Genomic DNA, 25,740 nt, shown 5'->3' with positions numbered 1-25,740 from the left:
GCTACAAGCAGGGAGCTGGATGGGAAGCAGGGTTGCTGAGATTAGAACCGGTGCCCATAAGGGATCCTTAAGCTTTCAAGGTGAGTACTTTACCTGCTAGGCCACCTCATCAGGCCCTTTCCCATTGCATTTTGAACCCTTTGGATCAAGGTGTTTCCTTATCTGACAGACTCCCTACTAAATATGCATATGTATGTAAAGAGAGGTTGAGAGAATGTGTGTATTTTATGGGAGAATATCAGTGACATCATGAGTTTTGCTTTGTTTTTTTTGTAAAGTCAGGTAAATATCCTCCATCCACTGGTTCACTCCCCAAGTGGCAGCCACAGCCAAAGCTGAGCTGATCTGAAGCCAGGAGCCAGAAGCCTGTTGCAGGTATGCCACATGAGTGCAGAGTTTCAAGGCTGTTACCCAACCACTACTGCTTTCTCAGGCCACAAGCAGGAAGCTGGAAGGTAAACATAACTGCTGACCCACAGACTAGCACCCCTATTGAATCCCAGGCATGCCAGGCTAGGATTTAGCCACTAGGCCTTTTTGCTGGGTCCAAGCTGGTGTCTTTGATTCAGGGTCTTTACCGTCAATCAGTTTGGTGGTGTTTATTCCACCATTAAGATTCTCTGAAATCTTAACATATCGTTTGATCTTTTTCTTAACTAAGACATTTTGCAACCAATCTCTTTGTTGATGATGCTAATGGCCTCAATACTTCACTGTAATACCACAACGTTTTGAAATATTTGATAAAGCAGCTGATGGAAGATTTCTCTCCCTCTGTTACCATGTCTGTCAAATCAATCAATCTGCCATGCCTTCAGTGAAGGGTCCCTTGTTCCTTGTACTGTGACCTCCAGGAAGGTGCAGGTGCCCACCAGCATGGCCTGAGACAGGCAGAGAGGAGTGTGCAGCTGGCCCTGGGTCAAACTCTGCACTGGTTCACAGCAGGCTGTGGGATGAAGTCACACAGGAAATGGCAACAGGAGTCCATCTTGCAAGCACCAACAGAGTAAGAGTGATGAGTCACCACATCCAGCCATGCAGAGGGACAGCAAAGGCAGGGACCAGAGAGGAAAAATAGAGGAAACTCCCCACAGGGATGCTGGACACACTTCTGGAAGACCATAGCCCAGACAACGGGTGGTTATGGAATAGGACGGGGGGCGATGGAGGGAAGCAAGATGGCCCTGGAAGACTCTAGCATCTGATCCCAGAGTTGGGGGCTGGAAGCAGGATCTACCCCTGGAAGAACACAGCCCTCAACTTGGACCTGGAGTAGCAATTATGGTGGCCATTGGAGATGCACGGTGGGCACAGGGTGAACAGAGCTGGCTCTGGAGTGCAGGCAAGTCAGTGGCCTGAAGCAGACACCATGTCACTGGCCAAGTCTGCCTGGTCCTGAGCACGAGGCAGGGCAGTGGGCAGGCTAGACATGAGGGGACCCCAGCTATGCTCCCGATGCTGGAACATATAGAGTATGTATTGTAGGCTTGTGGAGCAGCATAGAACTGATCTGCTCCTACAGCAGTGGACTGGGTACCAGCAAAGTCGGCCTGGCCCTGGAGAGGTTTTCAGGCAGGCAGGGAATGTGGGGTGGAATGGGATGAGGGATTTCATTTTTGTGTACTAGCCTATCCCTGGCAGGCTGGCAGTCGAGGGCAGAGGGGGTGCTGCCCAAATTGCCTTGGCACTGTGACAGTGGCCGTGACCACAGACTGGGAAGGCTAGAGTCCTGGGGTGGCCAGCTCAGCCAGTCTGTCCTTTTAGAAATGGGTAGGGTAGGATTGCTAGATGTGTGACTGGCATAGGGGAAGTAGCAGGTGGGCCAGCAGTCTGCTGGGGGAGCTGAGTGCCTGGGTGACTGTGCCTGGTCCTCGGGCAGCTGAATGAGGCAGGTCTGGCTAGCTAGATTGCTGGAGGTGCCAGGTTGAGGCCCTCGTAGTGCAGTAGATAGCATTGTGTACTGGGGCAGTGGTGGTGGGGTGGCAGCTTGGCTGACTTAGCACATCTGGACTTGGAGAGGCTGGCAGGTGGGCTTGGGCCTGGAGTTGCCATACAAGTCAGTCTGGTACTTCAACAGCAAGCGGGCCAGCAGAACAGTTGTGCTGGGTGTGTAGGATGTTGGAAGGGATTGTGTGGCCCTGAAGCAGGTGGTGGCAGGTGGGCAAACTGGGGGAGATGTGACATTTGGCCTGACACTAGAGCAGACGCATGGGAGGTTGGTGCTAAAGGCACTGGCAGGAGTGCTAGAGGCATGGTGGGTGCAGACCAGGTGGACCTGGAGCTTCAGAAAGAGTGCAGTGCCTGCAGGATGCAGTGCTTGTATGCTGGCACAAATAGCCTGTCCTGGCCTTAGAACAGCAGGCATGCTGTCAGTCCTGACAATCAGAGGCATTTGGTACCAAGGGGGTTGGCAGCTGAGCAGTCCCAGTCTGGAAGTGGCTGGTGGGTCAGCAGCTGTTGGAGGGAGCAGGTTGCTGGCTGAGCCAGCCTGGCCTTGAGCTGCTGATGGGGCAGATGGACAGGCATGCTACAGGCATGTGGGGGTTGAAAGGATGGTACCACAGCCTTCCAAACCCTGGAGCATTTGACAAGCAGGATGGGAGCATGAAAAGTTCCATCTGGGCCCATCTGACCTGGCAGCAGCAAGGCTTATCAGAGAGGTGATCATGAGATTTGCCCCTGGAATGACAGGCAGAGACACCTGGATTAGCCTGAGAGAGGCGTGACAGGCAGGCTAGAAGCACAGGTTTTCCCTGCCCAAAAGACTTGTGCCTACTGCAGCAACCAAGGCAGGAATTCTAGAGGAACTGTGGGTCCAGGGAGAGTGAGGCCAGCCCTGAGGAGCAAGATGGAGGACAGGGGTGGCAGGGTCCCTGGCAGAGCCAGCCTTGAGCTGAAAATGCAAACAGGGCAGCTGGTGGACTGCTTTGTGTGTGTGTGTGTGTGTGTGAATGGCCCACAGAACTGGCCTAGGCCTCAAGCAGTGAGCAGGGCTGGAGGGCCTGCATGTTAGAGGCTTGCGGATGCTTTTCTACTTGGCCTGGCCCTATAGCCACCAGCAGGTAGGCTGGGGACATGGTGGACACCACTTGAGCTGGCGTGGTCCCTAAGTGCCAAGCAGGATGTTCGGCAGGCATGCTTAATGAAAGGAGAGGCTGGCCTAGCCTGCCTGGCCCTGGAGCAAGCAGAGGGCGGTTGTGGACATGAAGGTTCTGGAGTAGTGTGTCAGGAGTCAGACTGGATCTCCTGGCCCCTTTGAACTGTGAGAACAGAGTCTTCCTCTATTTCCATGTCCTTCCTGTTCCCTTCCTCTGGGGAGGGAACACAGGGATAGAATCAGCATATTAATCATCCCTCACAGCTGTTGTCATATCAAACGCAGTGAGATGTGGCTCACACTAACCTCGTCTCTGGGTCACTGTCAAAGGAACTGCGCTTCAGCTTTCAGCTTATCTCCAGGATGGTGTTGTGGGGTGCAAGCAAGATCATGCCAGACAAGTCTAGGGTGTACTAAGGAGTTTTTATTAACCAAGTTTGGTGATAACAGGGCCCACTAAAAATTAACAAATGCCAAGTCTGTGTGGCAATCCAGTCTGAATGGAAAGCCTGAGAGGCAGAAATGGTCATTACCCAGATGTCTTTCTGTTAATCTAAAGAGTTATGTCCCAGCTTCCCCAGTAATATAAGTTATCCTAAGAGACATACAGTGAACAGCCAGGACAGACTTACAAGGCCTCAGAAATTCACATTTCCCTGCCTTCTCTGCCCACATTCCATTACTGCTAGGCCTCACCTCTCCTGGAACTTTGGAAAGTAAACACGTTAATAATACAAAGCTGAGCAGTCCCAGTCTGGAAGTGGCTGGTGGGTCAGCAGCTGTTGGAGGGAGCAGGTTGCTGGCTGAGCCAGTCTGGCCTTGAGCTGCTGATGGGGCAGATGGGCTATGGATGTGGGACACACCAGTGGAAGGACAAGTAATTGGATGCGGTGGGCATGTTGTGGGGGGGAGGAACTGAAGGCACGCAGCTTATGGCCAACAGGGCAGGGTGGCCGGCAGAATGGACCCAGCACTGAGGGAGCAGGCTCACTCACTGAGCCTGACTGGCTCTCAGCAACAGATGGTGGACAGTGTGACAGTGTGCTTGGGCTAAAGGTGCACTCGCGCTGGCTCACCAAGGCTGGCCCTGGATGGGCAAGTGGGGAAACAGAGGGAGCATGTTAGAGGTACAGCCTTTCCCCAGCAAAATTTAGCCCTGAAGTGGACGACTGCAGTGCTGTGGGAGCAGGGATACTGGCCAGGATAACTTGGCTCTGAAGTAGATGGTGGGAGGACAGTGGGTGTAGAGTGTACCAGCTGCTTCCGCCTGGCCCTGGAAAAAGCTGCCAGTGGGCGCCTTTGGTCCTTGGCTTGATGTTGTGACCCTTGTCCCTGGAGCACAGTAGTGTGTGTGCCCGGCACACACAGGGGTACCAGCTAAGCCCTCTTGGCTCAGGAGTGGACAATGAGCAGGGTGGAGTCACTGTTCAAGCACACATAGCCCTGGAACTCCTGGTAGGCAGGTTGCATGCTGTCTGATAGGGCCCAGGCCCAGGCCCAGGCCCAGAGTTGGGGTGTGGGGTGTGTGATGCTAGCTGAACCTGCCTTACCCTGGAGCAAACAGTGACTGGGGTTGCACAGCCTGTGAGCTAATGGTGCTGTGCAGGTTGTACTGGCCTAGGTGGCTTGGATGACGTGACCCTAGAGTGCATGGCGTGCTTGCTGGGTCCCGTGAAGCAACCTCTGAATAGGCCTAGCTCAAGAACCTCAGGAGGGGGCTGTGGTTCGAGACATGAGAAGGCAAGTAAGCCTTGTATAAGTTTCTAAAACCCAGGAAGAAACACAGAACATATCACATAACCAGCCCAGTAGGTGGGGTCCATTTATAGTCTTAAGTTTGTGTTACATTTAGTGAAAACCAGCCATTGTGGCAATTCATTAGCAAAATTAACAAATAATAGTGGTCTGGAACGATGGCTCAATGACTAAATCCTGGGCTTGTTTATGTGCTGGGATCCTGTATTGGTACCTGTTCATACCCAGCAGCTCCACTTCCCATCCAGCTCCCTGCCTGTGGAATGGGAAAGCAGTCGAGGATGGTACCAAGCCTTGGGACCCTGCACACACATACAATACCTGGATGAGGATTTTGACATCAGATCTATGTGGTCCTGACTGTTGTAGCCACTTGTGAAGGGAACCAGCAGATGGATTCAAGATTTTTTCCTGTCTGTCCTTCTCTATGTAAATCTGTCTTTCCAATAAATACATAAATGTCGCAGCTAGCTGAGCTGGCATAGTAGGCACGGCGAATGTCCGAGCGAAAAGCACCGACACACGGAGACCATGATGGTGTTAGAAGTGCTGGGAGCCATCTCTCAGAGCCATCTCCACAAGCCTCTCTATTACCATATTATCTCCTCTTTCCCCCAAGCCCATCAACAGGACAATAGGACGCCAAAGAGTCTGCAAAGGCTAGGTGCTACTGCTGTAGGCCTGATTCCTGAGTGCTCAGCTTAAGGAATGTAAATCAACTCCTCAGCCCACAACACATAAATAAGTAAATGTCAAATAAAAATAGTAAGTCATTAAGAAAGAAATGCCTTTCAATTAGTCCATTTCTGAGATATAAACATCATCCTTCATAAAACTTGTAATCATTCCCAAGATTATGAGAGGATTTTCTGAAATACTTAGGAGTAAGATGCATTAAAATAGGGTCCCGGGTAATAGCCTAAAGGCCTAGTTGCTTTCCTTGTATGTGCTGGGATTGCATTGGGGCACCAGTTCTAATCCCAGCAGCCCTGCTTCCCATGCAGTTCCCTGCTTGTGGAGTGCAAGAGCAGTTGAGTTCAGCCAAAAGCCTTGGTGTCCTATACACCTATGGGAGATCTAGAGGGGGCTCTGGGCTCCTGGTTTCAGACTGGTGCAGCATTGGCCTTTGTGGCCACTTGGGGAGTGAATCAGCTTGTGGAAGATCTTCCTCTGTCTCTCTTCCTCTCTGTATATCGGACTTTCCAACAATCATTTTTAAAACATCTCTAAAAGAAATGTTTTAAAACAGAAACCAAAAGCCATAAATTGTGGAAACTAAGTTACAAAAATACATTACATAACATAACATAACATAACATAACATAACATAACATAACATAACATAGGAAATATGAATTACATATGTCACTGCAGGTTTTCTTTTGCTCGATTGATTCTGGACAAGCCCTCTTCACACTTTGTCTCTTATACATTGCTGTGAATGTGTAATCAGAAAATTAAAGACCGAAAGGAAGTTGTAGCAGAATGGTCATGTTTTAAGCCACAAAACTATCAATGTAGACTAATGGGCCTTTTGTTGGAAAATCGAGAGAATCAAGCTAGATTTCTGGACAGGAGATCAATATATACCATCAAGTTACTATGTACTAATAAGAACCAGATATGAAACACTATGAAAACAAAAAATACAGACCAGGAACTGAACAACAGTCAGAGAAATGAGGCTGAAAAGATTAATTTATATTATATTTTCAAATATTCTTCAGTTATATATATATATATTTAAAAATTTACTTATTTTCATTGCAAAGTAAGATATACAGTGTTGAGGAGAGACAGAGAGGAATATATTCTGTCCATTGATTCACACCCCCCAATTGATCACATCAGCGGGAGCTGTGCCTATCCAAAGCCAGAATCCAGGAAAATCCTCCAGATTCCAAGGCTTTGGGCTGTGCTCAGCTGGTTTCCCATGACACAAGCAGGAAGCAGGATGGACAGGCAGCAGGGCTGCTGGGATTAGAACCGAAACCCATATGGGATCCTGCTGTGTTCCAGGCAAAGACTTTAGCTTCAAGGGCACCTCGCCGGGCACAGGTCTGCATTTTAAAAATTGAACTACTGGGTAAAAAAGCCAATGTAAAGAAAAGTCCCAGAAGCTATGGAATATTCAGTGAGGTGTATCTGAGGTGGACTGATGTGAGAGGCGACAGCGGCCCCTGCTGTTGGAAGGCTCAAGCTGCGAGAGAGGAGTCCCCTTCCAGGCTGAGGTGAAGCCCCGCCCCGCACTCCCCCTCCCTCCAGAATCCTACCTGACTGTGACTTTCTTGCTTTGTGATTGTGATTGGCTGCGCATTGTGACGTCATACGTAGTCGTGGGCCCGGTCCAATCCGGCGCGCCCAGGAAGCCGTTGAAGCAGGCAGGTTTTTGTGGGTCCCGCCATAGCCACGTTGCTGGTTGTGCTGGTGGAGAGGCGCAGGTGGCTGAGCCAGTGCTGCCCTGTGAGCTCCCTCCCCGCAGGAGCCTCTGCAGGATCCTCGACTGGTCAGAAGCTGGGAAGGGTGAGTGTGTGAGAGCATCTCCTGAGGCCCTGGGGCCCCCGGGCGGGAGGGAGGGGGCCCTTGGGGTCCTCACTCTGCAGCACTGACCTTGAACACTAGGACTCCCACTTGAGTCCGTTGTGCAGTGAGGAGGGGGAGTGCCCAGGGACAGTTCCACCGTCATGTTGGGCAAGATTTGTTTCTATTTTGCCCTGATTTTCCGGATTTCAGCCACAGCGTCTCGAGCCCCAGCTCAGTCGTCAGTGAAGCTTCTCCTAAGGGTCTGGGTCAGTTTTCTTGTTGCTGACACCAGAGCAGCACAGACTCCAGCAGTTAGAACAAACAGCCTTGTTTTCCTGGGAGTTTTGCTGCAAGGTTGAGGGGCACATGTGGTGCTGGTGTTGTGCTTGGCAGAGGCCTTGGGTGGCACAGGTACCTTGTAGACAAGCCAAAGGAGTGCACGGGGACTCACGCAAAGGGGCTTCTCTAGAAAAACCTGCCTGCCGAAGGAGCTGTTAAGACAGCACTACTGATTTATCCTGATAGCTACTGATATTTTGTCATGTGTTGGCTTAAGTTTTCATGATTGGGATTAAATGTTGCCATGAGTTGTAGAGGGAATAAATCAGTTCAGCAGAGAGCATTAAGGCAGGGAATAAATCTGTGAATATCCAGAACTCTTGCCTCAATGCCAAGTGCTGCTCTCTGCCCTGATAAATCACAACTGGAGTCACCATTTCCTCCAAGATACAATTCAGTAAGTTGTCTTTTTTCTATCTCACAGAATAAGCATTAGCTGTTTTTTTTTTTTTTTGCAAGATGGATTTATTTTATTAATATGTATTTAAATAGCTGAGTAACAGAAATAAATATTTCCCACAAGTTCCCTTCCCAAATATCTGCTGACAGCCAGGATTTGGACAATTTTTTCTTTTTTTTTTTTAGGATTAGCTCTTTAGAAGAACTGTTTGCTGTGAACAATAGGCATGAGAAAAAGGCAGTGAATGCCCACCTGACACAGCACAGGAAGGCATCACTGCCCTGTGGGTGTGTGTGTGACAGTGGTTAAGATGACATTGGGACTCCTGTGTCTCCATCAGAATGCCTGGGTTTCAGTTCTGTGCAAATGCAGTGTGCAGCTACTGCCCAGGCTGGGAGGCAACAGACAGTGGCTTGGATACCAGTGTTAAATCTAACTTATTTTAGGTCTTGTGTTTGTTGCAGGCATGTGGGAAGTGAGAGAGTGAATGAAAAATTCTGCCCAGTAAATAAGGAAAAAACTGAAGGAAGCTGTTAGAAACTCCTCAACTTTTAATCCTTCATTCAAACAGTTACATGGTGCTCACTACACTCTTTTTGTGTGTCTGAGTTTCAAAACTGTTTGTAACAAACAAAAATGGCTATCTTATCCTCTTCCTCTCTCATTCCCCCCTGAAAGAGCAGTAGATTGGTGGTTGCTATTCAGAGTGGCAGCTGATGCCCTAAAACTGGAGGGCATCTATAGTGGTCCATCTGTTTTATGTAGGTCGCCCCTCGAAGCATTAACATATTCTTTACCCATCCAGAACTCCATATGAATGTCATCTAAAGAAATGATTGATGCACTCTGGGTTCTGTCAGCCTTGGCTAGCTAGGGAGTAAACCTTGGCAAAGGCCCAGGTAAATCCTAGGGTAGTGAGGTTGGGATAACACAGCAGTTTCGGTTTGCAGCCACAAGTTGGTTTAGTCAGAGGATAATTTGTACCAACAAAGGATCTTTGTGAAGGTGAAATTTTGGTGGGCTACAACACTTCTCAATTTGTGAGCGTATTTGTGACTGGTTTCATAAGTTATTTCCGTGAATATTTGCAGTGATCTAATTCTGGTGGCAGAAAGGGTAATAAAAAAATGTGAGTGTATTTGATTTGTTCACTAAAAAGTTAGTACCATTTGTGCTCAATGTCTGGGATAAGAGTCTTTTTTGAAATTTCACTTTATTATTATTATTATTATTATTTGTATTGGAAAGCAGATACACAGAGAGGAGAAACAGAGATGAAGATCTTCTGTTCATTGCTTTACTCCTGAAGGGACTGCAAGACCTGAGCTGTGCCAATCCAAACCCAGGAGCTCAGAGCGTCTTCTGGGTTTCCCACATAGGTGCAGGTTCCCAAGGCTTTGGCCTGTCCTCCACTGCTGCTTCAGGCCACAGGCAGGGAGTTGAATGGGAAGCAGGGTCATTGGGATTAAAACTGGCACCTACATGGGATCCCAGCCCATGCAGGAGGAGGATTTTAGCTGCTAGGATATTGAGCTGTGCCCCCTACATAACTTCTTAAAGGGGACAAAGGACCCGAAAGAGCTGACACCTGCTGTTCACTAAAATTAACCTGCATCTGTGTATAGAGATAGAGCATTGACCCTGAGGCCTGTATTAATTGCAGATGGTGAAATAACTGAATTGTTCTATAATGAGTTGTTGGTGACAAGTTGGCACTAAGCAAACATAACACATCTGGTATTAAAAAAAAATTACAGAGGCCACAGCCTTCACTTAATCTTTTTTTTTTTTTAATGATTTTATTATTATTGGAAAGCCGGATATACAGAGAGGAGGAGAGACAGAGAGGAAGATCTTCCATCCGATGATTCACTCCCCAAGTGAGCTGCAATGGGCCAGTACGCGCCAATCCGAAGCCGGGACCAGGAACCTCTTCCAGGTCTCCCACGCGGGTGCAGGGTCCCAAAGCTTTGGGCTGTCCTCTCCTGCTTTCCCAGGCCACAAGCTGGGAGCTGGGTGGGAAGTGGAGCTGCTGGAATTAGAACCGGCGCCCATATGGGATCCCGGGGCTTTCAAGGCGAGGACTTTAGCCACTAGGCCATGCTGCCAGGCCCCAACACTTAACCTTAAATATGTGGTGTCAGCAGAGCTAATTGCTGGAGGAGACACTGCAGGCTGTGAGGGGTTCTCAGGTCCATACTGTCACATTTCTGGCTGCTTGGGATTCTCCATCAGTGCAGTGAGCCCCCTGGGCACTGTGTCCTCAGTAAGAGTGATCCCCAAGGCCTGGGAACGTGGGGAAGCTGCTGAGTGTGGGTCTCCCTGTGAAGTGTAAGCAGGCTGCTTCCCAGAGCTCATTCTCTGTCATGTCCTGGTGCTTTGATTTCCAGTTTGCTCACTTAGGCAGGGGTGCAGGCCTGTCTGCTGAGCCACTGTGAGCTGCATCTGATGCCAGCACGCCCCGCATGTCACTCCAGGCTCATGAGGTTCTGACGGCGTCCCCAACAACCCTAACCTGCATGCCAGCCCTTCCAGTCCCAGCTGGGCTATGCTGGCCCTCAGTGAATCTCTAGCATGTCCCCTCCCACAAGCCCACTGCACCAGGACCAGGTGGTCTCAGCCAGCACCCCATTTGCCTACAGCCGTCCTCGCCTGCTCCAATACAGTTCTACAGGTGTCCCCTGAGCCACTTCTCAGCCCACCCTGTCACTCTGCAGGCTGCTCTAGGGCTAGGTCATTTTTTGCCAGAGCAACCCACCCCCCACAGAAGGTATACCCTGCCAACCTGCAGGTGCTGGATCCAGGCCCAGGCTGTTAGGCTATCCCCCTTCCCGCCTACATCCCCAATGATCCTGTAGCACACCTGCCCAGTCCACAACTGTATGGCAGGCCAATTCAGCCATCTAGTTCTTCAGACAGCCTCTTGCCTGCCAGCCACTGTCATGCTCAGTATCCTGGGCTGGTTTTGCCTCCTCTGCACCTGTACCCTACCCGACACAATGACCTGTTGTCCCGGATGGTGCTAGGCCTCCTGGCATAGAGTACATGGACCCCAGCCTTCATGCACCACACTCTGCCTGCATTCCAACACCAGTTCCCCCCACCCCCAGCACCTACACTTCCCCAGCACTCCTGCCTTGTCACCTGCTGCGGGGACAGACTTGCTTGGAGAGAGACACCTCTAACCCACCTGTCCCTTCTTGCCTCAGGTATCTCAAGCGCAGGTAGAATCAGCCAGTGCTTGCCACCTGTCTTGCATCTCTAACGCGCCCCAGGATGGCCACTCCAGGGCCTGGCCAGCTTGGATGGTGCCCCCACTCCCTTTGCCCACTTGCCACCTGCTCTTGAGCTAAAAGGGCCAGTCTGATGACCCCTGCACCTCTAGGCCTCGAAGTGCTCCAGGGCCAGGTCCACTCTGCCCAAAACCCCAGCACACCTGCCCAGCTGCTCCACTTGCTGCTGTAGAACCAGGTGGGCTCTGCCAGTCACCTGACACCCCCAACAGGCTGCTTGCCCACCTGCCATTCCGGGGCAAGGTTGGCTTGCCCTGCCAGCAGCTCATAGACCACTGCTGCACATTTAGCTAGTATCTCCCGTGCCCCCAAGCTGACATATGTGTACTCCATCTACAACCCTGCTCCCCTTAACCCCACCCCTCTTTCCTAGCTTGCCTGAAAGCCATTCCAGGATCAGGTGGGCACAACTTGTGCTCCACGCACATCTAACACTCCCTCACCATTGCCCCCTACTGCTGATCTAGGGCCAGGCCAGTTCAGACAGTATGTCACAGTCCTGAGCATGCACTGCATCTGCTCCAGGGCCACATCACCTAAGCCACCTAGGCCAGTGCACCCCTCAGCCCTAGCTGGCAGGCCGCTCAGCCCCACGTGCTGCTTGGTTGGTATCCACATGTGCCCCCAGTATACACATCATGTGTTTCAGAGCCAGTGGGTCATGGCAGTAAGGCCGGAGCCCAAGTCACCCACTGGCCGCTCTCTCAGGGACAAGGTAGACAAGCAGATGCACTGTGAGCCGCCTCTCTTCCTGCCATCTGCTTCATAGCCAAGTCATCCTGGCCAGTGTTCCTGCTCCCGAAGCACTGTAGTCCTCCATTTTAGGGCCAGACTGAATTGCAGGGAGGAGAGGAAAAAGAAGGGCAGCCATTGATCCCGCTGCCTCAACAGGCAGTGTGCTTGCCAGCCACTCCAGGGTAGGCCTCTAGCCAGTGACCCTGCAGCCCCAGTCTGCATGCCTTGATCCCCTGCCCCACAACATGCCCACTCTGCTACCTCACCAGACCCTCCAGTGTCATCTCCCACACCCCTAGCCTGCCTAGAATCTCCCTCAGGGCCAGGAGGGCTCGGCGCCACAACACTCATTTCTAGCCTGTCCGCCACCATAGCCTTCCCACTGCGGCAGGGCAAAGCAGGCTAGTGTGGTAGGGAAATCAACACGAAACACTGCAACAACCTATTTCCTGTCTTGTGAAAAAGTGTTCCCAGGTTCCCAGCCTACCTGTAAGCCACTCCAGGACCAGGCGGGCTTAGCTGCTGCCCAGTCCTCTGCTCTAGGGCCAGACCTGTTCCATGAGTGCTCCACCAACCCCCAGCATCCATTATATCTGCTCCAGAATTGGGGGCACAGCCAGGGTCCCTGCACCTGTAGTCCTCCCAGCACCTTGCCTGCTGCTCCAGGACCAGGCAGGCTTGGCCAGTGACGTGGTGTCTGCATCAGGCTGCTTGCCTGCCTGCAGCTCCAGAGCCAGGTCTGCTTGCCCTGCACCCACCATGAATCTCCCACATCCCTACTGCACCCGCTTTTCAGGGCCAAGTTGGGGACAGGGTTCTTGCAGTGGTAGAGCCTGCTTCCTTCTACCCCCTGCTCCTCCCACTGGGTCAGGGACTGGAGTATTCCAGGGTTCCTGCTGTTTCCCTCCCTCTCCTCCCCTTCCCCTCTATCCCAACCCCTGAACATCAGTGCTATAATTTAAAAAGTGGGTCCAGCTTCCCTGTGTGTAGTGTCCTTTGTTTTTGCTCTGTGGCCCCTGCCTTTGCTGCCTCTATGCATGGCTGGATGTGGTGACTCTTCACCCTTACTCTGGTGGTGCTTGCAAGATGGACTCGTGGTGCCATTTCCTGTGTGACTTCATCCCACAGCCTGCTGTGACCCAGCCCAGGGTTTGACCCAAGGCTACCTCAGGCCATGCTGGTGGGCACCTGCACCTTTGTGGAGGTCACAGTCCAGGGAGCAAAGGACCCTCCACTGAAGGCATGACAGATTGATTGATTTGAAAGGCATGGTAACAAAGGGAAAGAGATCTTCCATCAGCTGGTTTTACTCCCTGGTTGACCAGGACAGTCGTGGTTAGGCTTGGCTAAAGCTAGGAACCAGGTGGTTCATGCAGGTTTCCTACGTGGGTACAGGGACATTTCCCAGGAGCATTATCAGAGAGTTGGAATGGGAAGTGGAGCCAGGACTCAAACCAGTGCTCTGATGTGGGATGGTGGTGTTGTAGGCATCAGCTTGAACCAGGGCAGAAGAATTCCAGCACAATTTCTGAGAGGAGGGAAAATGAGTGATATTTTCTGTATCATTTGTTTTTATCATTTCTAAACTGTTAGGATCACATGTCAGTTCTTGATAATCTGAAAAGAAGCAGGAATTGTTTTTCTTTTTTTTTCAGTGTAAGGGAAACTTTGAGAACTGCTGATGTAAAATTTTCTGGTCTCTGGGTGGGCAGATGGAGCTGAGCTCTCCCCCAATGCATTCAGGGCACTCTCTGATTCCAATTCATAGTGGATCATTCCCTTGTGTGCTTCCTCAAATCATTTACCTTTTTCTTCAAGATCACTGTTTAGGATCCAGCATGGTAGCCTAGTGGCTAAAGTACTTGCATATGCCAAGATTTCATATGGGTGTCGGTCTATGTTTTGGTTGCTGGATTTCACATCCAGTTCCCTGCTGATGGCCTTGGGAAGCAGTCAAGGATGGCACAAAGCCTTGCAATGTTGAACCCACGTGGAGACCAGGAAACAGTTTCTGGCTGCTGGCTTTGGATCAGCTCAGCTTCCGCCATTGCAGCTGCTGGAGGAGTGAATCAGTGAGTGGAAGATTCTTTTCTCTGTCTCTCTCTCTCTCCTCCTCTCTGTATATCTCACAGCCACTAAAAATTAGCTCTTGGCTTCAGATCAGCTCTGCTCCAGGCTTTGTGGTCAATTGTGGAGTGAACCAGCAGACAGAAGTTCTTATTGTCTGTCTCCTCCTCTCTCTATATCTGAGAAAAAGATCTTCTGTGCCCTGGTTCCCTCTCCAAGTGACCTCAATGAAAAAGAAAAGCCAGGAGCCTTTTCTCCTACTCCCCTGTTGGTGCAGTGTCCCAAGGCTTTGGTTCCTCCTCTTCTGCTTTCCCAGGCCACAAGCAGGAATCTGGCAGGGAAGTAGAGCAGCCAGGAAACAACCTGGCACTCCTATGGGATCCCAGCTCATGAAAGGTGAGGATTTGGTCACTGACCCACTGTGCTGGGCCCAAATTATTTGCATTGAGTTTGTTTCTTATAGGATAGGGTGGAATGGGTAGAAGGCAGATGTCTCTGAAAACATTTGATTTTCTTTTTTTTTTTTCTTTTAATTATTTATTATTTTACTTCATTAATTACATTGTATTATGTGACACAGTTACATAGGTACTTGGGTTCTCCCCACCCCTCCCCAAACCCTCCCACCATGGTGGATTCCTCCACCTTGTTGCATAACCACAGCTCCAGTTCAGTTGAGATTCCCCCATTTCAAGCGTATACCAAACATAGAGTCCAGCATCTTATTGTCCAGTCAAGTTCAACGGCTTCTTAGGTATACCCTCTCTGGTCTGAAGACAGAGCCAGCAGAGTATCATCCCAGTCAATTGAAAGCTCCAACATACCATCAGCAAAAATTTACATCACCATGGAATTAATTGACATAGTAATGAGTAACCAATATGTTAAAAGTAAATGCGAGTTCCCAGCCACCTTCTGTGACCACCTCACCTACACTTCAATTTTAGTTTATACACAACATATAGCATTCATAACATAACATGTTATACATAACATCATATCATCTTAAATTAAGGCAAATATGTGGTATTTAACCTTTTGGGATTGGCTCATTTCCCTTAGCATTATGGTTTCCAGTTTGGCCCATTTGGCCACAAAGAACTGCACTTTGTCTTTTTTAATAGCTGAGTAGTATTCCATGGAGTAGATGAACCATAGCTTTCTTATCCAATCCTCTGCTGATGGGCATTTTGGTTGCTTCCATGTTTTTGCAATTACTGATTGTGCTGCTATGAGCATAGGAGTGCATGTTGGTTTCTCTTATAACAATTGTTCTGGATATATTCCTAGGAGTGCTATTGCTGGATCATACGGTATGTTGAATTTGAGTTGTTTGAATATTCTCCATACTGATTTCCATAGAGGCTGTACCAGCCTGCAGCCCCACCAGCACTGGAGTAGGGATCCCTTTTCCCCGCAACCTCGCCAACAAGTGTTATTGGTGCTTTTATTCATGTGGGCCAGTCTTACTGGCGTTAGGTGGTACCTCATTGATGTTTTCATTTGGATTTCCCTTATTGCCAGGGAACTTGAGCATTTTTTCATATGTTTATTTGCCATTTGGGTTTGTTCCTTTGTGAAGTGTTTGCCCATTTTCCGTGCCCATTTCTCGAGTGGCTTGTTTGTTTTGACATTTTGGTTGTTTTGTAGCTCTTTGTATATTCTGGAGATCAGCCCTCTATCACCTAAGTCGTGTGCGAAGATCTTCTCCCATTCTGTAGGTTGTTTTTTTTTTTACTTTGTTGATTGTTTCTCTAGCTGTACAGAAGCTTGTTAGTTTGATGAGGTCCCAATTGTTTATTTTGGTCTTGATTTCTACTGCATTTGGAGTCTTTTTTAGGAAGTGAGAGCCTACCCCTAAGTGTTGCAGTGTGTTTCCAACATTTTCTTCCAAAAGTTTGAAGGTTTCTGGATGTAGGTTTAGATCTGTTATCCATTTAGATCTGATCTTAGTGTATGAAAACATTTGATTTTCAACAAATCATTTCTTTTACTTTTAAATCAAGAGTTACATAGGGAGACATGGGCCCTGGAAGACTCCAGCCCTGATCCCAGAGTTAGGGGCCTGGAAGCAGGATCTACCACAGAAGAATCCAGTCCCCAACATGGCACTGGAATAGCAGGTGTCGTTAAAGTGGGAGATGCATGGTGGGCGCAGGGTGAACAGAGTTAGCTCTGAAGTGGCAGTCAGGGCAGTGTCTTGAAACAGACACTGTGTCAGTGGCCAAGTCTGCCTGGTCCTTGAGCACCAAGCAGGGCAGCAGGCAGGCTACATGTGGGTACCATACCCATGTCCCCAGTGTTGGGGTGGATGGCCTGGGTGCTGGGGGCTAGTGGAGCACCCACAGAACAGGTGTGGCCCTAGAGCAGGAAGCTGGGATCCAACTAAGTCAGCCTGGCCCTGGAGTGGCTTGCAGGCTGGCTGGGAATGAGGAGTGCAGTGGGATGGGGGATCTATTGGTGTTGGTGATGTGGCCTGGCCCTGGAGTGGGCATCTGGGGGTCAAGGGCAGAGGCAGTGCTGTCCAAACTGCCTTGGCTCTGTAACAGCAGCCACTCCCACGGACTGGGCAGGCTAGAGTCCCAGGGTGGCCAGCGCAGCCAGCCTGTGCTTGTAGGAATGAGCAGGGTGGGAGTGGTAGATGTGCAACTGGCACAGGGAAAGCAGCAAGTGGGCCAATGGTCTTCTGGGTGTGTTGGTGGCTGAGTCACTGTGCCTGGCCCTAGGGCAGCTGCTGTGAGGCAGGTCAGGCTGGCTAGTTTTGCTGAGGGTGCCGGATTAGAGGCCCTGGTGACGTAGCAGATGACATTGAGTGCTCGGGCAGTGGTGGTGGTGCAGGCATGGCTGGCTGAGCACACCTGGACCTGGAGAGACTGGCTGGTGGGGTTGGGCCTAGGGTTGCCATCCAAGCTGATCTGGTTCTGCAACAGCAGAACAAATGCCACATCCATGTGATAATCCAGTCTGAATGGAAACCCTTAGAGGAAGAAATGGTAATTACCCTTTAGTTTGTCAATCTCAAGACCTATGTCCCAGCTTCCCCAGAAATGTAAGTTATCCTAAGAGACATACAGAAAACAGCCTGGACAGACTTACAAGGCTGCAGACATTCACATTTCCCTGCCTTCTCTGCCCACATACCATTATTGCTAGGCCTCACCTCTCCTGGAACTCTTAAAAGTACACAAGTTAGTAATATAAAGCACCTTAGAATTTTTTTTTAATTCATTGATTAGATTGTATTATGTGATATAGTTTCATAGGTACTGGGATTCTCCCCACCCCTCCCCGCACCCTCCCCCCATGGTGGATTACTCCACCTTGTTGCATAACCACAGTTCAAGTTCAGTTGAGATTCCCTCCCTGCAAGCATAAGCTAAACGTAGAGTCCAACATCTTATAGTCCAGACAAGTTCCTCAGCTTCCTGGGGAGACCCTGTTTGGTCCGAGGGCAGAACCAGCAGAGTACCATCCCGGTCAATTAAAAGCTCCAACATACCCTCAGCAACAATTAACTTCGTTGTGGAATTAATTGATATAGTATTGAGCAACCAACATGTTGAAAACAAATGTGATTTCTTAACCACATTCTGTGGTCACCTCATTGACACTTCAGTTTTAGTTTATACAGAACATATAACGCAACAATCATAAAATAACATGTTTTACATAACATCATATCATCTTAAGTTAAGGCAAACATGTGGTATTTAACCTTTTGGGATTGGCTCATTTCCCTTAGTATTATGGTTTCCAGTTTGGCCCATTTGGCCACAAAAAAAGTGCATTTTTTTTTTTAATAGCTAAGGTATTATTCCATGGAGTAGATGAACCATAGCTTTCTTATCCAATCCTCTGCTGATGGGCATTTTGGTTGCTTCCATGTTTTTGCAGTTACTGATTGTAAAGCACCTTAGAATTAACATCTTTACTGTCATGCTCAAACTGAACAGAAGGTGAGGAATAGAGACATACAGGGGCCATGCACAGGGGCTACCTGTCCTCAGAGATTGTCTGCAGGAACCCAGAGAGCAAGCAGGTATTGGGGAGACCAAGAGTAAGAGTGCCAGAGCAATGGAAGCACTTGATGAAGTGAGTGAGCCCCACCCAGTGAGGAACCTTTATTGGGGTTTGTGAGGGGAGTGGTTACACAACAATGCAATACCCTCTCAGGTTCCAGGTGATGATAGGTGAGTATTCCAGGTGGGCAGAAGGGAAAGCCGAGATGGTGTGGGGGTGTGCGTTTCAATCTGGTGACCCTGAACTGGCTGCCTACCCTACAACTTTGGGAGAAGGAAGCCACAAGTCTCACCCTTTTACTTCTGGTGAAGTGGTAGACATTACTGCCCATTGCGAACAAGTTTCTGCCGTCGGGATGACTCCTGTGAACCCCTTCCCTAGATGGTGCCTAAAAGACACTATTTCCACCATTTTCTGTGTCTTTCCTCCTTTGGAGCCTGTCCTGCCACTAGGGCAGCAACTATTCTCCTTCCTGTTATGAAATAAATCCTGCTTTGCAAACTAGAGTTGTCTGTATGAAAATTGTGTCATGTGAGACAAGAAACAGAGTTGTTGCTGCAGTGTTTTGCTTCAAATTCCTTGCAACTCTAGCCCACCTTGCCCTGTGGCAGCAGGAAGTCCTTGTGGGCAGACAGGCTAGAGTTGAATGTTTGGGCTGTCCTTCTGGCCTGGCCCTGGAGAAGCTTGCAGAAGGGCTATGGATGTGGGACACACCACTGGAAGGACAAGTAAGGTGACAGGATGGGCATGTTGTGGGGGGTGGGCTCAAGGCATGCAGGGTGGCCAGCAGAAGGGACCCAGCGCTGAGGGAGCAGGTTCATTGTCTGAGCCCGACTGGCTCTCAGCAGTGGATGCTAGACAGTGTGACAGTGCGCTTGGGCTAGAGGTGCACTGGTGCTGGCTCACCAAGCCTGGCCCTGAATGGGCAAGTGTGGCAATGGAGGGAGCATATTAGAGGTGCAGTGGATGATGGGCAGTCTGGGGACTCACAGCCATAAGTTGTGGAAACTAAGTTACAAAAGTACATAACATAACATAACATGACATAGCATAACATATCATAATATAACATAGGAAACAATATGGGTTGCATATGTCACTGCAGGTTTTCTTTTGCTCGATTGAATCTGGACAAGCCCTCCTCTCACTTTGTCTCTTATACATTGCTGTGAATGTGTAATCAGAAAATTAAACACAAAAAGGAAATTGTAGCAGAATGGTCATGTTTTAAGCCACAAAACTATCAATATACACTAGTGGTGCTTTTGTGGAAAACCAAACTTAAAATGATGAGAGAATCAGGCTAGATATCTGAATAGGAGATCAAATATACCATCAAGTTACTATATACCAATAAGAAACAGATAAGGAACACTAAGAAAACAGAAAAATACAGACCAGAAATTGAACAACAGAGAAATGAGACTGAAAAGATTAATTTATATAATATTTTCAAATATTCTTCAGTTTTATATATATATATATATATATATATATATATATATTAAAATTTACTTATTTTCATTGCAAAGTAAATTATACAGAGTGGAGGAGAGACAGAGTGGAAGATGTTCTGTCCTTTGATTCACTCCCCAAATGATCACATCAGCGGCAGCTGCGCCTATCCAAAGCCTGGATCCAGGAAATTCCTCCAGATCCCAAGGCTTTGGGCTGTCCTTAACTGCTTTTCCAGGACACAAGCAGGGAGCTGGATGGGCAGGCAGCTGGGCTGCTGGGATTAGAACCGGAACCCTGGTGTGTTCAAGGCAATGACTGTTGCCAGTATGCCAACTTGCCGGGCACAGATCTGCATTTTAAAAAGTCAAATGAACTAACGGGAAGAAAAAACCCAATATAAAGAAGATAAGTCCCAGAAGCTATGGAACATCCAGTGAGATGCATCTGAGACTCCTGCCATCTGTTTCTTGGTTTACAGACTTGAACATGAAAGAGAGGGAAGATGTGAGAGGCGACAGCGGCCCCTGCTGTTGGAAGGCTCAAGCTGCAAGAGAGGAGGCCCCTTCCAGCCTGAGGTGAAGCCCTGCTCCTCTCACTCCCCTCCTCCAGAATCCTACCTGACTGTGATTTGTGATGCTGATTGGCTGCAGATTGTGACATCATATGTAGTCAAGGTCTATGGGAACGATCCAATCAGGCCTGTGCCAGGAAGCCCTGTGGCAGCAGGCAGGAGGTTGTTGTGGGGCGCCACCATAGGCACCTTGCTGTGTTGCTGATGGAGAGGCACAGGTGGCTGAGTCAGTGCTGCCCTGTGAGCTCCCTCCGCGCAGGAGCCTCTGCAGGACCCCCAACTCATCAGAAGCTGGGAAGGTGAGTGTGTGTGAGCATCTCCTGAGGCCCCGGGGCCCCCGGGTGGGGGCCAGGAGGGGGACCATGGGGTCCACACTCTGCAGCACTGACTTTGAGCTTCAGGCCTCATATTTTTCCAAGTTGTGCAGTGAGGAGGAGAGTGTGATCAGGAGTTTTTTTTTTTTACCTTATTTTCTTTATTTTTTTTTCTCTTAGAGATTTAACTTTTTTAAAAGATTTATTTATTTTCATTTGAAAGACAGATATTCAGAGAGGAGGAGAGACAGAGAGGACAGTCTTCCATCTGAATATTCACTCCTCAAGCAACCACCAGAGCCGAGCTGATCCGAAGCCAGGAGCCAGGAGCTTCCCTCCCGGTGTCCTACCTGGAAGCAAGGTCGCAAGGCCGTGGGCCATCCTTGACTGATTTCCCAGGCCACAAACAGGTAGCTGAATGAGAAGCATGGCTGCTGGGATTTAAAATCTGCTCCCATATGGGATCTTGGCACATTCAAAGGAGGACTTTAGCCACTAGGACACCGTGCACCCCGCTGGGCTCATCCTTTTTTTTTTTTTTTTTTTTTTTTGTAATTGGAAAGTCAGATTTACAGGGAGAATGAAACAGGGAAAAATCTTCCACCCCCTAATTCACTGCCAAAGTGGCCCCAGTAGCCGGAGCTGAGCCAATTTGAAACCCTCAGCCAGGAGCTTGTTCCAGGTCTCCCACCTAAGTGCACAGTCCCAAGGCCCTGGAGTGTCCTGTAAAGCTTTCCCAGAGCACAAGCAGGGAGTTGTATGAGAAGTGGAGCAGCCAGGACATGAAGTGATGCCCATATGGGATCCCAGTGTGTGCAAGACTTACTGTCTTATGACTTCAGCCTAGTGCCTGGTTGGTTTACTGAACTTTATATAGAGACTCATCATACTTGTCTAAAAGTGTACCTGTCACTATAGCTTTCAAAATTTACATTGAATAGGTGTATATATTATTTCAGTCATTTGAAGTTATTTAAATACATGTTTTATGCATGTACACATTTTTGTTTCACATGATTCCAACATCACAAAGATGTGTAAATACTTCAAAGTGCATCATAAAAAATTATTTTTTAAAAAGATTTATTTGCTTACTGTTAGAAAGTCAGATTTCTGAGATAAGAAGAAACAGAGAGGAAAATCTTCCATCTGGTGCTTCACTCCCCAAGTGGCAGCTTCCACTGGAGCTGAGATGATCCAAAACCAGGAACCAGGAGCCAGGAGCCAGGAGCCTTCACTAGGTTTCCCACATGAGTGCATGATCCCAAAGGTTTGGACCATCCTTGACTGCTTTGCCAGGCCACAAGCAGGAAGGTGGAAGGGAAGGGGAGCAGCTGGGACATGAACCTGCACCCATATGGGATCCCAGCATGTGCAAGGAAAGGACATTTGCACTAGGTTACCACAGCTTACCTAAAAACTATTTTTACAAGTGCTAATTCCAAAATTCATCTTGTTAAGGAAGTTAAAGAGAGTGCCAGAATTTGAAACTTTTGAATTTCTTAGTGTCTGTCAAAGATGCCATGAAGGCCCAAATTATCTGATTGAAATACAATCTGTTTACATAATCATGTATAGATCAGATTCTCCTCCTGTTGTATATCTCATTTAGCAATAAAAAAACTACATCTTTTAAAAAAAGTTGTATTTAATAACAAAGAAACACTGTTCAATGGCACAAGAGGCTAGCTATTATGTTTATATTTAGACAATATTAATTTCACTCAAAAAAAATTCAAGATGTATTTTTATAGCAAAGTCAGATATACAGAGAGGAGGAAAGGCAGAAAAGATCTGTCTGATGATTCACTTCCCAAGTGACTGCAATGGTCAGAGCTGCACCAATTCAAAGCCAGGAGGCAGGAACTTCTTCCAGGTCTCCCATGCGGGTCCAGGGTCTCAAGACTTTGGGCCATCCTCGTCTGCATTCACAGACCACAAGCAGGGAGCTGGATGGGAAGCAGGACTGCCGGCATTAGAACTGGTGCCCATATGGGATCCCGGTGCTTTAAAGTTGAGGACTCTAGCCACTAGGCTAACACACTAGGCCCTAAATCAAAATTGAAGGTGTAAAAATCTCTGGTTGAATATTCATTGTTTTTGGAGGGCTCTGTTATAGCAAGTTCATGGACAAGTTTTGCCAGTAATATTTTTTTTTATTATTATTAAAAACATTGCATTATGTGACACGGTTTTATAGGTACTGAGATTCCCTCCACCCCTCCCCGCACCCTCCCCCCATGGTGTATTCCTCCACCTTGCTGCATTGCCACAGTTCAAGTTCAGTTGAAATTCCTTGATTGCAAGCATATACCAAGCACAGAGTCCAGTATCCTATTGTCCAGATAAGGCAAGTAACATTTTGTTTTGTTTTGCTTGCCAGTAGATGTTACTTAGCTTGTCCTTTAGCCCATCCCTCCAGATTAGTGCTGGGTGTAGGTGAAGTGTACAGAAGAGAAAAGAAAAGCTTAAACCTTGGAAAAACTGCAGTTTGAAGCAGAGGAAGAGAGAGGAGAGGGAGAAGTGGTTGTGGCTGCTCAGATTCGCAGTGAGGAAAGCTAGCTAGGGAACTTCAGACAGAGGAGGGTGAAGGAAGGAGTGAGATGTGAGAAGTAGGTGGAGCTCAGTGTGACTAAGAGAGAGGGGAGAGGGTGGAGGGAAATATTAATTATTGGTCAAATTGTATAATATTGCTTTACAGGCAGCTGGCATATGCTATAGGGCACAAGGAATAGCCAAGTGGCTGCAACGCCCAGAGCTGAGCTGATCCTAACCCAGAAGTGAGGAACTTCTTCCAGGTTTTCCATGTTGATAAGATTTCCAAGGCTTTGGACCATCCTCCCCTGCTTTCCCAGGCCACAAGCAGGGAGCTGGATGGGAAGTGGGGCTGGTAGGGCAGGAACCATTGCTCAAATGGGATCCCTGCTAGTGTAAGGCTAGGACTTTTAGCCACTAGGCTCCCATGCCAGGCACAAATGATAGATTTCTATAATGACAAACTGCAAGGATGAACATAGATAACATTCATGTGAGGTGTTGACACTGCAGATAACCTATAGTCCCTGGAACAAGGTCAGAGATAGACACATCCAGGCCTAGCTCCAGGCGTATAGGGCTCCAGACATGAGGAGGCAGACAAGGCTTGTACAAGTTTGTAAAACACAGGAAGAAACACAGAACATGTCACATAAACCAGCACAGTAAGTGGGGATCCATTTATAGTCTCAAGTTTATGTTGCATATGGTGAAAACCAGCCATTGTGGCAATCCATTAGCAAAATTAACAAATAATAGGGGTCTGGCACAATGCTTAGTGGTTAAATCCTCAGCTTGTGTATGTGTTGGGATCCCGTAAGGGTGCCTGTTCATACCAGCAGCTCCATTTCCCATTCAGCTCCTTGCTTGTGGCCTGAGAAAGCAGTCAAGGATGGTAGCAAGTTTTGGGAGCCTGCACACACATACAATACCTGGATGAGGCTCCTGGCTTCTCATCAACTCAGTTCTGGCTATGGTGTCCATTTATGAGGGGAACGAGCAGATTCAAGCCTTTTCTCTCTGTCTCTCCTTCTCTATGTAAATCTGTCTTTCCACTAAATAATTAAATATCAAAATAAATTATTGAAAGTCATTAAGAAAGAAATTCCATGTAAATAATCAATTTCGGGAATATAAACACAATTCTTCATACAACTTGTAATCATTCACAAGATTATGAGACGATTTTCTAAAATACTTAGAGTAAGATGTATTTAAATAGGTGCCAGGGTAACAGCCTAAAGGCTTAAGTCCTTGCCTTGAATGTGCTGGGATTGCATGTGGGCACCAGTTCTAATCCCAGCAGCCCTGCTTCCCATGCAGTTCCCTGCTTGTGGACTGCAAGAGCAGTTGAGGACAGCCAAAGCTTTGGAACCCTGCACACCTATGGGAGACCTGGTGGAGGCTCTGAGCTCCTGGCTTCAGACTGGCACAGCACTGGCCATTGTGGCCACTTATGGAGTGAATCAGCAGGTGGTAGATCTTCCTCTGTCTCTCCACCTCTCTGTATATCTGACTTTCCAACAAAAAAATTTTAAAATATCCCTAAAAGAAATGTTTTAAAACAGAAACCAAAAGCCATAAGTTGTGGAAACTAAGTTACAAAAATACATAACATAACATAACATAACATAACATAACATAACATAACATAACATAACATAACATAATATGGCATAGGAAATAAAATATGAATTACATATGTCACTGCAGGTTTTCTTTTGCTCGATGGAATCTGGACAAGCCCTCCTCTTGCTTTGTCTCTTATACATTGCTGTGAATGTGTAATCAGGAAATAAAACAGAAAGGAAATTGTAGCAGAATGGTCATGTTTTAAGCCACAAAAATATCAATGTACACTAATGGGCCTTTTGTGGAAAACCAAACTTAAACTGACGAGAGAATCAAGCAAGATTTTCAGACCAGAGATCAATATATACCATCAAGTTACAATGTACTAATAAGAAATAGATATGGAACACTATGAAAACAGAAAATACTTACCAGGAAATGAACAACAGTCAGAGAAATGAGACTGAAAAAATTACTTTATGTCATATTTTCAAATATTCTTCAATTATATATATATATATATTTTTAATTTACTTATTTTCATTGCAAGGTAAAATATACAGAGTGGAGGAGAGACAGAGAGGAAGATGTTCTGTCCTTTGATTCACTCCCCAAGGGACCTTGTCTTTGGATTGGTTCAGCACCAGCCATTTTGGTCACTTGGGTAGTGAATCATCGGATGGAAGATCTTCCTCTCTGTCTCTTCTCTGTGTATCTGAATTTGTGATAAATAATAAATAAATATAAAATATATTTCTAAAATAAATCTTTAAAAAAAAAGAAATACAAAGCATCTTAGCATTAACATCTTTACTGTTCCCTCTAAGCAGTGAACAGAGGGTGAGGAATACAGACATACAGAGGTCATGCTCAACGACTACCTGTCCTTGCAGTTTTTCCGCAGAAAGCCCAGAGAAGAAGCAGGTACTAGGGAGGCCAAGAGTTGGAGTGCAAGAGTTAGGGAAGCACGTGACCAAAAGATTGAGCCCCTCCCTATCCTGGGCTTTCATGGGGGCTTGTGAGGGAAGTGATTGTACAACAATGCAATTCTGCCCCTCTCA

At 47.8% G+C, this 25,740-nt stretch overlaps 1 protein-coding gene and 2 long non-coding RNA genes across 3 annotated transcripts in view; 2 read left to right on the top strand and 1 right to left on the bottom strand.

Annotated features, from left to right (window-relative positions):
* LOC131482750 (uncharacterized) overlaps positions 1–935 on the top strand; it is a 77,904-nt gene extending 76,969 nt beyond the window's left edge. Inside the window, exon 3 of the long non-coding RNA XR_009247261.1 lies at positions 855–935. This is a non-coding gene — a long non-coding RNA (uncharacterized LOC131482750). The remainder of the gene's footprint in view (positions 1–854) is intronic.
* LOC101522773 (zinc finger protein 260-like) overlaps positions 1–25,740 on the bottom strand; it is a 793,789-nt gene that overhangs the window by 429,353 nt on the left and 338,696 nt on the right. The window lies entirely within an intron of this gene.
* LOC131482749 (uncharacterized) overlaps positions 1–25,740 on the top strand; it is a 145,117-nt gene that overhangs the window by 76,993 nt on the left and 42,384 nt on the right. The window contains exon 2 of the long non-coding RNA XR_009247260.1: positions 7,238–7,375. This is a non-coding gene — a long non-coding RNA (uncharacterized LOC131482749). The remainder of the gene's footprint in view (positions 1–7,237; positions 7,376–25,740) is intronic.

The sequence above is a fragment of the Ochotona princeps genome, chromosome 20 (assembly GCF_030435755.1).
Source record: "Ochotona princeps isolate mOchPri1 chromosome 20, mOchPri1.hap1, whole genome shotgun sequence".
NCBI lineage: Eukaryota > Metazoa > Chordata > Mammalia > Lagomorpha > Ochotonidae > Ochotona > Ochotona princeps.
The sequence above is the reverse complement of the archived record's forward strand: the minus strand, read 5'-3'. Positions and strand labels throughout refer to the sequence as shown.